At 35.7% G+C, this 13,760-nt stretch overlaps 1 non-coding gene across 1 annotated transcript; it reads right to left on the bottom strand.

Annotated features, from left to right (window-relative positions):
- Window positions 1-13,172: 13,172 nt before the first annotated feature.
- Window positions 13,173-13,276, bottom strand: LOC112793377 (small nucleolar RNA R71). Its single transcript, XR_003198072.1, has one exon. It is a non-coding gene; the product is annotated as a small nucleolar RNA R71 (small nucleolar RNA).
- Between the last annotated feature and the right edge of the window lie 484 nt (window positions 13,277-13,760).

The following is a 13,760-nucleotide window of genomic DNA, read 5'->3' as shown; positions in this document are numbered from 1 at the left end:
TTGCAAGAAGTTATGAACCAAACAAAGGAAGAACAGAACAATCAAAGTAGCATGCTTTGCAAATTACTTAGGGAACAAGAAGAGCAAGGGCGTGACTTAAGGGAGCTGAAGCGCCAGAAATTAATCCTTGAAGGACCAAGCACCCCACAGATCAGAGGAACATCCACTTCCCAAAATACAGGTTCTTGAGTTCTAATTTTAGCTTTAACTCTGTGATAGTGTTATTATAGGAATTTACCTTAGAAGTTATACAGTAGTAGTAGTAATTAGCATATCTATTCTGGTTTTATTTCCAATTAAGTTATAATTTATTTTTCTCATGATCATCAAACATGAATAAAATAGTAGATAATTAGAATAAAGAAGTAATTTATATTTTTCGAGTTCTTAATAATAAAAATTATAATTAATTATATGTGGTGGCAATACCTTTTGTTCTCTGAATGAATGCTTGAACAGTGCATAATTTGTATCTTAAATTTTACGAATGTTGGCTCCTGAAAGAATGAGGAACACGAAAAATATTATTGATGATCTGAAAAATCATGAATTTGATTCTTGGAGCAAGAAAAAGCAGTGAAAAATTTTTTTTTTACAAGGAATCATTGGATCAAGAAAAAGAAAAAAGCCAATAGCCCTTAAAACCAAAAGGAAAGGGTGAAAAGGATCCAAGGCTTTGAGCATTAGTGGATAGGAGGGCCCAAGGAAGTAATTCCAGGCCTAAGCGGCTAAATCAAGCTGTCCCTAACCATGTGCTTGTGGCATGCAGGTCCAAGTGAAAAGCTAGAGACTGAGTGGTTAAAGTCGTGATCCAAGGCAAAAGAGTGTGCTTAAGAGCTCTGGATACCTCCAATTGGGGACTTTAGCAAAGCTAAGTCACAATCTGAACAGGTTCACCCAATTATGTGTCTGTGGCATTTATGTATCCGGTGGTAATACTGGAAAACAAAGTGCTTAGGGCCACGACCAAGACTCATAAAGTAACTGTGTTCAAGAATCAACATACTACACTAGGAAAATCAATAATACTATCGGAATCCCGAGTTCCTACGGATGCCAATCATTCTGAATTTCAAAGGATAGAGTGAGATGCCAAAACTGTTCAGAAACAAAAAGTTACTAGCCCCGCTCATCTAACTAAAACCTGAGCCACACTTGAAACTCTGAGATATTATTGCTTCTTAACTTCTTTTTATCCTATTTTATTCTTCTAGTTGCTTGGGGACAAGCAACAGTTTAAGTTTGGTGTTGTGATGAGCAGATATTTTATACGCTTTTTGGGGGTAATTTCATGTAGATTTTAGTATGTTTTAATTAGTTTTTAATAGAATTTTATTATTTTTTAGGAAAAAATCATATTTCTGGACTTTACTATGAGTTTGTGTATTTTTCTGTGATTTCAGGTATTTTCTGGCTGAAATTGAGGGAGCTGAGCAAAAATCTGAGTTAGGCTGAAAAAGGACTGCTGATGTTATTGGATCCTGACCTCCCTGCACTCAGAATGAATTTTTTGGAGCTACAGGAGTCCAATTGACGCCCTCTCAATTGGGTTTAAAAGTAGACATCCATGGCTTTCCAGAAATATATAATAGCCCATACTTTGCGCAAAGATAGACGACGTAAATTGGCATTCAATGCCAGCTCCATGTTGTAGTCTGGCGTCCAGCGCCAGAAACAGGTTACAAGTTGGAGTTCAACGCCCAAAACACGTTACAACCTGGCGTTCAACTCCAGAAACAGCCTAAGCACGTGAGAGGCTTAAGTCTCAGCCCCAGCACACACCAAGTGGGCCCCAGAAGTGGATTTCTGCACCAATTATTTTAGTTTACTCATTTTCTGTAAACCTAGGTTACTGGTTTACTATTTAAACAACCTTTAGAGACTTATTTTGTACCGGATGACATTTTCAGATCTGAACTACATACTCTTTGACGGCATGAGTCTCTAAACTCCATTGTTGGGGGTGAGGAGCTCTGCAGCGTCTTGATGAATTAATGCAATTACTTATATTTTTCCATTCACATATGCGTGTTCCTATCTAAGATGTTCATTCACGCTTAATTATGGAGAAGGTGATGATCCGTGACACTCATCACCTTCCTCAACCCCTGAACGTGTGTCTGACAACCACCTCTGTTCTACATCAGATTGAAGGAATATCTCTTAGATTCCTTAATCAGAATTTTCGTGGTATAAGCCGGATTGATGGCGGCATTCATGAGAATCCGAAAAGTCTAACCTTGTCTGTGGTATTCCGAGTAGGATTCCGGGATTGAATGACTGTGACGAGCTTCAAACTCCTGAAGGCTGGGCGTTAGTGACAGACGCAAAAGAATCATTGGATTCTATTCCAACCTGATTGAGAACCGACAGATGATTAGCCGTGCTGTGACAGAGCATCTGGACCATTTTCACTGAGAGGATGGGAAGTAGCCGTTGACAACGGTGACACCCTACATAGAGCTTGCCATGGAAGGAACTTTGCAATTATGTTATTGAGTTGAATATTATATTGCAGGGATTCAGAGGACAAAGCATCTCCAAAACCCCAACATATTCTCCATTACTGCATTACAAGTAATTAATTCACGCTCTTTTATTTTTCTAATAATTCAAACTGATAATTTTAATTGAAATCCTGACTAAGAATAATAAAATAAACATAGCTTGCTTCAAACCAATAATCTCCGTGGGATCGACCCTTACTCACGTAAGGTATTACTTGGACGACCCAGTGCACTTGCTGGTTAGTTGTGCGGATTGCAAAAGTGTGATTGCAATTTCATGCACCAGTACTCCTTGGGAATAAAACTCATAGCTTTGTAATTTGCAATGTCTGCAAACCATGGAGCCTATTGAATGAGGAACAATTGCTCATCAGGAAACGTCTCAGTCATAGCTGTGGGTGGTTGTACTCCTGCATCAGGCTCAATTCTGGAGAGATGGTCAGCTACCTGATTTTCTGACTCTTTCCTGTCGTTTATCTCAATATCAAACTCCTGAAGGAGCAACACTGATAAACCACTATTTTATGGTTTATATTGTATTTAATTGAGTGGTTTTATCAAGCTTTTCACCCACTTATTCATAGAATTTTCATAATTTTACAATTCCTTCCTAGTTTAGTTCTATGATTGAAAACATGCTTCTTTGGTCTTAATTTAGCTAATCTTAATCTTCTCTTATTACCCGATGTCTTGATCTATGTGTTAAGTGTTTCAGGCTTCATAAGGCAGGAATAGCTTAGAGAATGAAGAGGAAGCATGCAAAAATGGAAGGAACACAAGGAATTGAGGAGATGACCAGCGAGAAGTCATGTGGTTGCATGGCTCACGCGACCGCGCGAAATGGAAGAAATCAGAGTGACGTGTTTGCGTGCCTGACGCGACCGCGCAGATTGGAAGATGCATGAACGACACAAATGCATGGACGACGCGCACACGTGGTACGAAAAATGCTGAGTGACGTAATCGCGTGGATGACTGACGTGCGCGATCTGCAGAATTACAAAAGTCGCTGGCAGAGATTCTGGGCCGCATTTCAACCTAGTTTTCGGCCCAGAAACACAGATTAAAGTCAGGGAACATGCAGAGACTCAGTAGATGACTAGACATTCAATCATTACTCACAATTTTAGGTTGTAGATGTAGTTTTTAGAGAGAGAGGTTCTCTCCTCTCTTTTAGGATTTAGGATTCGGATTTCTATTAGGATTAGGATTGTTTCTTCATACCAGGTTCAATAATTTATGTTTCTCTTCTATTTTTGTTTATTCTGAAACTTTTATTTGTATTTGATTTATGTTGCCCAATTGGTTTATGAACTTTTCCATGTTAGAATTGACATCTCCATGCAATTTGAGGTATTCCAGATATTTATGATTTTAATTTAGTTTTCTATATTCTTGGCTCTGGTTGATTGATTGGTAACTCTTGAGTTATCAAACTTATCGTGATTGATAATTGCTATTTTCGCTAATTAAATTGAATTCCAATAACTCTAGTCCTTTCTTAGGAATTGACTAGGACCTGAGGATCCAACTAATTAGTCCACTTGACTTTCCTTTGCTTTATTAAAGGTTAACTAAGTGGGATTAAAACTCAATTCTCATCACCATCGATAAGGATAACTAGGATAGGACTTCCAATTTATCATATCTTGCCAAGAGTTTATTTTACAGTTATTTATTTATTTTACCTGTCAATTAATATACTTCTTCCTTACTTTCAAAACCCCCCAATTTACAAGACTCATAACCAATAATAAGAACATACCTCCCTGTAATTCCTTGAGAAGACGACCTGAGGTTTGAATAGTTCGGTTATCAATTTATTTAGGGGTTTGTTACTTGTGACAACTAAATGTTTGTACGAATGGATTTTCTGTTGGTTTAGAATCTATACTCACAACGCGACTATATTTTTACAAAATTCTTTACAAGCAAAAATCCTAACGTCAAACACCCATCTGATTAATCTTGGTTTAGAGTCTTGATTGGTTAAAAGGTACTTCAAAGCAGCATGATCAGTATAAATAATAACCTTAGAACCAATTAAATAGGACCTAAACTTATCAACAGCATACACTATAGCTAATAATTCTTTTTCTGTAATTGTGTAATTCTTTTGGGCATCATTTAACACACGGCTAGCATAGTAAATGACATGTATAAGCTTACCTTGCCTCTATCCTAAAATAGCTCCTATAGCAAAGTCACTAGCATCACACATCAATTCAAATGGCAAATCCCAGTTAGGGGGAGTTATAATGGGAGCAGAGGTAAGGTTTGCTTTCAGAGTTTCAAAAGCATGCAGGCAATCGGAATAAAAAACAAAAGGAACATCAACAACCAACAGGTTGCTCAATGGTTTAGCAATTTTAGAAAAGTCCTTTATAAATCTCCTATAAAATCCTGCATGACCCAAGAAACTCCTGACTGCCTTAGCATTAGCTGATGGTGGTAATTTTTCAATTACCATTACCTTTGCTCTGTCAACCTCAATCCCTTTACTTGAAATCTAGTGTCCAAGAACAATGCCTTCTGTAACCATAAAATGACATTTTTCCCAATTTAAAACAAGGTTTGATTCTTGACACCATTTCAATACAAGAGATAAATACTTAAGGCAGGATTCAAAAGAATTACCAAAAATAGAAAAATCATCCATAAATACCTCAATGAACTTTTCAACCATATCAGAAAAAATTGAAAGCATACACCTCTAAAAAGTTTCTGGAGCATTACAGAGTCCAAACGGCATTCTCCTGTAGGCAAATACTCCAAAGGGACATGTGAATGCTGTCTTCCCTTGATCTTAAGGGTCCACTGCAATTTGATTATATCCAGAATATCCATCTAGAAAACAATAAAAAGCACGACCAGCTAACCTCTCAAGCATTTGATCAATGAAAGGCAGGGGGAAGTGATCCTTCCTTGTAGCAGTGTTGAGCCTCCTGTAGTCTATACACATTCTCCATCCTGTGACTGTCCTTGTAGGAATAAGCTCATTCTTTTCATTCTTGATCACTGTCATCCCTCCTTTCTTGGGAATTACCTACACAGGACTTACCCAAGGACTGTCAAAAATAGGGTAAATAATACCTGCTACGCATAATTTCATTACCTCTTTTTGGACCACCTTTTTCATAGTTGGATTGAGTCTCCTTTGTGGTTGCAGAACTAGTTTAGCATCATCTTCAAGAAGGATCTTGTGCATACACTTTGTTGGACTAATCCCCTTCAAATCACCAATGGTCCACCTAGGAGCTGTTTTATGGCTCTTGAGCACTGAAATAAGCGCCTCTTCCTCTTCAAGCTTCAGGGAAGAGCTAATAATCACCGGATAGGAATCATTTTCACCCAAGAATACATATTTCAGAGATGGAGGTAAAGGTTTAAGCTCAAGCTTGGGGGCTTCCTCCTCTGCTTTAGGCGTGTGAACCATAGCCTTCTAGGGTGGTGAATCATCAACTTCCACTAATTCATACTCAGAAATAGGATCCAAAATGCCATCAAGTACCTCAGCTTTCAGTATCTCTTGAACAAGTGGTTCAATAACATCTATTTTTATACACCTTTCAAAATCATTAGGGTGCTTGAGGGCTTCAAACACATTGAGGACCACCTGCTCTTCATTGATCCTCAGGGTTAATTTACCCTTTTGCACATCAATCAGAGCTCTACCTGTAGCTAAAAAGGGTTTAACAAGTATAATAGAGGATTTTACCTCCTCTTCCATGTCTAATATAACAAAATCAACAGGAAAAATAAATGGTCCTACTTTAACAAGTAAATCCTCAACAACACCCATAGGTAATTTAATAGAAAGATCAGCAAGTTGAAGAGAAATACGAGTGGGTTTTACCTCCTCAATTTGAAGCTTTTTCATCACTGAAAGTGCCATTAGATTGATGCTAGCTCCAAGATCACATAAAGCTCTCTGAATTGTGACATCTCCAATGGTTCAAGGAATTACAAAGCTCCCTGGATCTGGCATCTTCTCCGGAAGGTTGTGTTAAATAATGGCACTGCATTCCTTGCTTAACACCACTATTTCTTGTTCCTTCCAATTCCTCTTGTGGGTTGATGAGTGGATAATTTATATGCTTTTTGTCATTGTTATTATATAGTTTTTAGTATGTTTTATTCAATTTTAGTATATTTTTATTAGTTTTTAAGTAAAATTCACATTTCTGGACTTTACTATGAGTTTGTGTGTTTTTCTGTGATTTCAGGTATTTTCTGGCTAAAATTGAGGGACCTGAGCAAAAATCTGATTTAGAGGCTGAAAAAGGAATATTGATGTTGTTGGATTCTGACCTCCCTGCACTCGCAATGGATTTTTTGGAGCTACAAAAGTCCAAATGGTGCGCTCTAAATTGTGTTAAAAAGTAGACATCCAAGGCTTTCCAGAAATATATAATAGTCCATACTTTTCTCGAGTTTAGATGACGCAAACGGGCGTTCAATGCCAGCTTTCTACCTTATTCTGGCGTTAAACGCCAGAAACAAGTTGCAAGCTAGAGTCAAACGCTAGAAACAAGTTACAAACTGGCATTTAAATCCAAGAGAAGTCTCTACACGTGAAAGCTTCAATGCTCAGCCCAAGCACACACCAAGTGGGCCCGAAAGTGGATTTCTGCATCATTTACTTATTTCTGTAACTCTAGTAACTAGTTTAGTATAAATAGAACTTTTTACTATTGTATTAAGGGTCTTTTTCCCTATTTTCGAATTCATATGCCATTTGGGCAGGCTGGCCATTCGGCCATGCCTAGACCTTGTTCTTATGTATTTTCAACGGTGGAGTTTCTACACACTATAGATTAAGGTGTGGAGCTCTGCTGTTCCTCGAGTATTAATGCAAAGTACTATTGTTCTTCTATTCTATTCATGCTTATTATTATTCTAAGATATTCATTCGCAAACAAGAACATGATGAATTTGATAATTATGTGACACTCATCACCATTCTCACTTATGAACGCGTGATTGACAACCACTTCCGTTCTACATGAAAATAAGCTTGAATATTTATTTCTTGGGTTTCTAATCAACGATTCACATCGACTACCCTCTGACAATGGAGCATTTGAATCCGAGATTAGAATCTTCATGGTATAGGCTAGAATTCATTGGCAGCATTCCTGAGATCCAGAAAGTCTAAACCTTGTATGTGGTATTCCGAGTAGGATCTAGGATGGGATGACTGTGACGAGCTTTAAACTCGCGACTGCAGGGTGTAGTGACAGATGCAAAAGGATAGTAAATCCTATTCCTACACAATCGAGAACCAACAGCTAATTATCCACACGATATCTGTGCATGGTATTTTTAATCCGAGACGAGAAATCCGACATTTGATTAGCCGTACAGAAACCGTAGAGGACCATTTTCACTGAGAGGATGGGAAGTAGCCATTGACAGCGGTGACACCCAACATACAGCTTGCCATAAAAAGGAGTATGAAGGATTGGATGAAGGCAATAGGAAAGTAGAGATTCAGAAGGAACAACGCATCTCCACACGCTTATCTGAAATTCCCACCAATGAATTACATAAGTATCTCTATCTTTATTTTATGTTTTATTTATCTTTTAATTATCAAAACTCCATAACCATTTGAATCCGCCTGACTGAGATTTACAAGATGACCATAGCTTGCTTCAAGCCGACAATCTCCGCGGGATCGATCCTTACTCATGTAAGGTTTATTACTTGGACGACCCAGTGCACTTGCTGGTTAGTTGTGCGAAGTTGTGAAAGAGTTAAGATTACAATTGTGCATACCAAGTTGTTGGCACCATTGAGATCACAATTTCGTGCACTAAGTTTTTGGCACCGTTGCTGGGAATTGTTCGAGTTTGGACAACTGACGGTTCATCCTGTTGCTAATATTAGGTAATTTTCTTCTTGTTTCAATCTTTATTTTATTTTCAAAAAGTTTTCAAAAATCTTTCAAAAATTTTTCTTCTTTTTCGTTTTTCTAAAAATAATTTTCGAAAAAATCCAAAAAAATATTTTATAAAATCATAAAAACAAAAATATTTTGTGTTTCTTGTTTTGAGTTAGTTTCAATTTTTAAGTTTGGTGTCAATTGCATGTTTTAATTTTCCTAAATTTTTTTTTGAAAATCCATGCATTGCATTCTTCATGATCTTCAAGTTGTTCTTGATAAGTCTTCTTGTTTGATCTTCATATTTTCTTGTTTTGTGTCTTTTGTTGTTTTTCATATGCATTTTTGAATTCATAGTATCTAAACATTAAAAATTTCTAAGTTTGGTGTCTTGCATGTTTTTCTTTTCTTGAAAATTTTTCAAAAATAAGTTCTTGATGTTTATCATGATCTTCAAAGTGTTCTTGGTGTTCATATTGACATTCAAAGTGTTCTTGCATGCATCATTTGTTTTAACCAAAATTTTTATGTGTTGAGTCATTTTGTGGTTTTTCTCTCTCATCATTAAAAGTTCAAAAATAAAAAAATATATTTCCCTTATTTCTCTCATAAATTTTGAAATCTTTAGGTTGACTTAGTCAAAAATTTTTAAAAAAAGTTGTTTCTTGTTAGTCAAGTCAAGATTTCAATTTCAAAAATCCTATCTTTTCAAAATCTTTTTTCAAAAATCAAATGTTTTTCATTTTTTTATTTATTATTTTCGAAAATTAAAAAAAAATTGATTTTCAAAATCTTTTTCTTAATTTTGTCATAATTTTCAAAAACTTTACTAACAATTAATGTGATTGATTCAAAAATTTGAAGTTTGTTACTTTCTTGTTAAGAAAGGTTGATGAGCGGATAATTTATACGCTTTTTGGCATTGTTTTTAGGTAGTTTTTAGTATGATCTAGTTACTTTTAGGGATGTTTTCATTAGTTTTTATGCTAAATTTACATTTCTGGACTTTACTATGAGTTTGTGTGTTTTTCTATGATTTCAGGTATTTTCTGGCTGAAATTGAGGGACCTGAGCAAAACTCTGATAGGAGGCTGACAAAGGACTGCTGATGCTGTTGGAATCTGACCTCCTTGCACTTGAAATGGATTTTCTGGAGCTACAAAACTTCAAATGGCGCGTTATCAACGGCGTTGGAAAGTAGACATCCAGAACTTTCCAGCAATATATAATAGTCCATACTTTATTTGTAATTAGATGACGTAAACTGGCACTCAACGCCAGTTCCATGCTGCATTTTAGAGTCAAACGCGAGAAACACGTCACGAACCAGAGTTGAACGCCCAAAACACGTTACAACTTGGCGTTCAACTCCAAGAGAAGCCTCAGCTCGTGGATAGATCAAGCTCAGCCCAAGCACACACCAAGTAGGCCCCGGAAGTGGATTTATGCATCAATTACTTACTTCTGTAAACCCTAGTAGCTAGTTTAGTATAAATAAGACATTTTACTATTGTACTAGTTGTCTTTTGACCACGTTACATCTTTGGTCTCAGTTTTATTTTATTATCCATCCTAGGAGACTATTGATCACGTTTTGGGGACTGGCCATTCGGCCATGCCTGAACCTTCATCACTTATGTATTTTCAACGGTGGAGTTTCTACACACCATAGATTAAGGGTGTGGAGCTCTGCTGTACCTCATGTTTCAATGCAATTACTACTATTTTCTATTCAATTCGACTTGTTCTTATTCTAAGATATTTGTTGTACTTCAACATGATGAATGTGATGATCTGTGACACTCATCATCATTCTCACCTATGAACGCGTGACTGACAACCACTTCCGTTTTACCTTAGACCGGGCGCATATCTCTTGGATTCCTTAATCCGAATCTTCGTGGTATAAGCTAGAATTGATGGCGGCATTCATGGGAATCCGGAAAGTCTAACCTTGTATGTGGTATTCTGAGTAGGATTCCGGAATTGAATGATTGTGATGAGCTTCAAACTCGCAATTGCTGGGCGTGATGACAAACGCAAAAGAATCAAGGGATTCTATTCCAACATGATCGAGAACCGACAGATGATTAGCCGTGCTGTGACAAAGCATTTGGACCATTTTTACTAAGAGGATGGGATGTAGCCATTGACAACGATGATGCCCTACATACAGCTCGCCATAAAAAGGAGTGACAAAGAGTGGATAAAAGCAATAGGAAAGCAGAGATTCAGAAGGAACACAGCATCTTCATGCACCTATCTGAAATTCCCACCATTGAATTATATGAGTAACTATTTTCTATTTATTTATTATTTTTATTCAAAAATCCAATAATCTCTTAAATTAGTTAAATCCGCCTGACTGGAATTTACAAGATGACCATAGCTTGCTTCATACCAACAATCTCTGTGGGATCAACCCTTACTCACGTAAGGTATTACTTGGATGACCCAGTACACTTGTTGGTTAGTTGTGCGGAGTTGTGACAAAGTGTGATTTATGTTTGAGAGCACCAAGTCTTTGGAGCCATTGTTGATGATCACAATTTTGTCCACCAAGTTTTTGGCGCCTTTGCTGGGGATTGTTCGAGTATGGACAACTGACGGTTCGTCTTGTTGCTCAGATTAGGTAATTTTCTTTTTATTTTTCTTTTCAAAAAGTTTTCAAAAAAAATATTTTTCAAAATTTTTCCCTTTATTTTCGAAAATTTTTCAAAATTTTTTTAGAATGAATTCTAGTGTTTCATGAAGCATGTTTTAGCTTGGCTGGCTATTAAGCCATGTCTAACTCATAGGATTTTGATTGAGGGCTATGAATTCATTACTTCCTTTCTCCAAAATATGTTTTCGAAAAATTTAGTAAGAAAATCCAAAAAAAAAATTAATAAAATCATAAAAACCAAAAATATTTTGTGTTTCTTGTTTGAGTCTTGAGTCAATTTTTAAGTTTGGTGTCAATTGCATATTCATATTGTTCTTGCATTTTTTCGAAAAATTCATGCATTCATGGTGTTCTTCATGATCTTCAAGTTGTTCTTGGTAAGTCTTCTTGTTTGATCTTGATGTTTTCTTGTTTTGTATTTTTTGTTGTTTATCATATGCATTTTTCGTTTGTTAGAGTCCAAGCATTAAAGATTTCTAAGTTTGGTGTCTTGCATGTTTTCTTTGCATAAAAAATTTTTCAAAAATATGTTCTTGATGTTCATCATGATCTTCAAGGTGTTCTTGGTGTTCATCTTGACATTCATAGAGTTCTTGCATGCATCATGTGTTTTGATTCATAATTTTTATGTTGTGAGTCATTTTTGTTGTTTTTCTCTCTCATAATTAAAAATTCAAAAATAAAAAATATCTTTTCCTTAATTTTCTCATAATTTTTGAAAATTTGAGTTGACTTAGTCAAAAATTTTTAAAATTAGTTGTTTCTTACAAGTCAAGTCAAATTTTCAATTTTAAAAATCTTATCTTTTCAAAACTTTTTCAAAAATCAAATCTTTTTCATTTTTATCTTATGATTTTCGAAAATTTAAAAATATTTTTCAAAAATATTTTTCTTAATTTTATCTTTATTTCGAAAATTTTGCTAACAATTAATGTGATTGATTCAAAAATTTGAAGTTGTTACTTTCTTGTTAAGAAAGGTACAATCTTTAAATTCTAGAATCTTATCTTTTAGTTTCTTGTTAGTTAAGTAATTAATTTTAATTTTAAAAATTAAATCTATCTTATCTTATCTTTTATATCATATCTTTTTCAAAATTTTATCTTTTTCAAAAATTTGATTTTAAAATGTCTTATCTTTTCAAATTTGATTTTCAAATCTTTTTCAACTAACTATTTGACTTTTTGTTTGTTTCTTATCTTTTTCAAAACAACTTAATTACTTCACCCTCTCTATTTTTCGAAAATATCTCTCCCTTTTTCAAAATTATTCTTAAATTAATTAATTGTTTCAATTTTTAATTTTAATTTTATTTCTTATCTTTATTTTTCATAAATCATTTAACTCTTTTTTAAAATTAATTTTCGAATTCTCTCTCTCTCATCTTCTTCTATTTATTTATTTATTTACTAACACTTCTCTTCACCTCTCTTCATCTCCAAACACTGCTTCTATCCTCACCCTTGTGTTTGGATTCTTCTTCACTTTTATTCCTTTCTTCTTCTACTAATAATAAGGATCCTCTTTACTGTGACATAGAGGATTCCTCTTCTTTTCTTGTTCTCTTCTCTTTCATATGAGCAGAAACAAGAAAAAAAGCACTCTTGTTGAAGCTGATCCTGAACCAGAAAGGACTCTGAAGAGAAAACTAAGAGAAGTTAAATTACAACAATCCAGAGGCAACCTTTCTGAAATTTTCGAACAAGAGAAGGAGATGGCAGCCGAACCCAACAACAATAATACAAGGAGGATGCTTGGTGATTTTACTAAACCCACGTCCAAGTTTGATGGAAGAAGCATCTCAATTCCTGCCATTGGAGCAAATAATTTTGAGCTAAAACCTCAATTAGTTGCTCTAATGCAACAGAACTGCAAGTTTCATAGACTTCCATCTGAAGATCCTAACCAGTTTTTAACTGAGTTCTTGCAGATTTGTGAGACTGTTAAGATGAATGGAGTAGATCCTGAAGTCTACAGGCTCATGCTTTTCCCTTTTGCTGTAAGAGACAGAGTTAGAATATGGTTGGACTCACAACCTAAAGATAGCCTAGACTCCTGGGATAAGCTGGTCACGGCCTTCTTGGATAAATTCTTTCGTTCTCAAAAGCTGAGCAAGCTTAGAGTGGATGTTCAGACCTTCAAGCAAAAAGATGGTGAATCCCTCTATGAAGCTTGGGAAAGATACAAGCAGATGACCAAAAAGTGTCCTTCTGACATGTTTTCAGAGTGGGCCATATTAGATATATTCTATTATGGTCTATCTGAGTTTTCCAAGATGTCATTAGACCATTCTGCAGGTGGATCCATTCACCTAAAGAAAACACCTGCAGAAGCTCAGGAACTTATTGACATGGTTGCAAATAACCAATTCATGTACACTTCTGAGAGGAATTCTGTGAATAATGGGACGCATCAAAGGAAGGGAGTTCTTGAAATTGATGCTCTGAATGCCATTTTGGCTCAGAATAAAATGTTGACTCAGCAAGTCAACATGATTTTCCAAAGTCTGAATGGATGGCAAAATGCATCCAACAGTACTAAAGAGGCAACTTCTGAAGAAGAAGCTTATGATCCTGAAAACCCTGCAATGGCAGAGGTAAATTACATGGGTGAACCTTATGGAAACATCTATAATTCATCATGGAGAAATCATCCGAATTTCTCATGGAAGGATCAATAAAAGCCTCAACAAGGCTTTAAT

Source organism: Arachis hypogaea, chromosome 3 (assembly GCF_003086295.3).
Source record: "Arachis hypogaea cultivar Tifrunner chromosome 3, arahy.Tifrunner.gnm2.J5K5, whole genome shotgun sequence".
Lineage (NCBI taxonomy): Eukaryota > Viridiplantae > Streptophyta > Magnoliopsida > Fabales > Fabaceae > Arachis > Arachis hypogaea.
The sequence above is the reverse complement of the archived record's forward strand: the minus strand, read 5'-3'. Positions and strand labels throughout refer to the sequence as shown.